Source organism: Heterocephalus glaber, unplaced genomic scaffold (genome assembly GCF_053883595.1).
Source record: "Heterocephalus glaber isolate CG9 unplaced genomic scaffold, H.glaber_assembly_v1.0 deba00001429, whole genome shotgun sequence".
Lineage (NCBI taxonomy): Eukaryota > Metazoa > Chordata > Mammalia > Rodentia > Bathyergidae > Heterocephalus > Heterocephalus glaber.
The window spans coordinates 5,150,771-5,152,092 of record NW_028258294.1 but is presented as its reverse complement, the minus strand read 5'-3'; the positions used below and the strand labels follow the sequence as shown (position 1 = coordinate 5,152,092).

General features: G+C 36.2%; 1 pseudogene; it reads right to left on the bottom strand.

Moving 5' to 3' along the window:
• Positions 1-539: 539 nt before the first annotated feature.
• LOC147827853 (U2 spliceosomal RNA) lies at positions 540-663 on the bottom strand (annotated as a pseudogene).
• Between the last annotated feature and the right edge of the window lie 659 nt (positions 664-1,322).

Sequence of the window (1,322 nt, the reverse complement as noted above, 5' to 3'; positions counted from 1 at the left end):
AAAAGAGGCCTTAGATAAGTCCATTTCAGAATTGATATGGAAAATCCTTCTATCTTTACTAAGACAAAATACCAAACATCCACAAGTTAAAGGAAGAAAGGCTTACTTTAGCTCACAGTTTTTAGCAGTTTCACTCCATAGTCAGCTGGTTCCAAGGCAAGGCAGCATAGCAAAGGGGCATGGCAGAAGGGAAACAATCAATGTCAGGCCAGGCAGAGAGCTGCAAATAGTGAGACTTTCTCTTTTTATTCCATCCAGGGTATAAGCCTATTAGTCTGTGTCACCCACGCCAGAGTGGACCTTCAAATTATCCATATCCAGAACTGTGCTAAAACAATTAGTGGACCAGTTATACGCTTAACCCAGTATACCTATGATCCAGTCACCTACCAAAAGTCCCATCTATGAGCACATGAGGCTTTGGGAAGACATCTAGATTGAAGGGATATAAGCCATAACAGCTTCCTGTTGGAAACAGAAGATAAATCTTTTGCAAATAGGAAAGGAACCAAGTGATGGAGGGAAGGGAAAGAGAAGTGAGAGGATAAAGTACAAAGAATTAAGATATGCTGTATACATGTAGCACCCCCCACCATGAATATGATCACTATATATTGCAAACATGTACTACACTTGATCTTAGCCAAAAGGCCGAGAAGCGATACAAACATGTACTAATATAAATGTAACAAGTACAAATAAATAACATACAATGAAAAGTCAAAAGCAAAAAGGAAAATTCCTCTAGATCACTCTAGATAGACAAATGCTTTAAACTTTGCTTGAACACCAGTGATATGAAGCACATTTCCTCAAGAGACATCCCATTCTGCAATTACTTAACAGAAAGAAAAGGCTACTTTCATTGTACAGTCATCTACAGCTGTAATATCTCAGCATTGTTTTTGTATTTCCCTTGGGAATGTCTGACTATCTTTTGGGACTTATAAACTTATCTACATGGATTTCAATTTCTTTCACCTTCCAATCAGCCAAGATCATTTCGACTTGAAATTATTAGTGCTCTTGCTGAATGTGTTCGTTAACCACTTATTATACCTTACTCTATGCCTAGACTGTGCTAAAAGTTAAGAATATTGAGCAGATCATAGACCATTCTCCTTAGTTTATGTTACTGACATTTAGAAAAACATCTTAATACAACATGAAAAGTGATATGCACTACAAAATGTAAATATAGATAAAGAAATACACAAAGATGCCAAATGTAATATCTGGTGTGGAGTAGATACTCAATAAATATACATAAATTTCTGGTACTAACTGTGAGGAGAAATATTAGATAAGATGTGGATATGAAT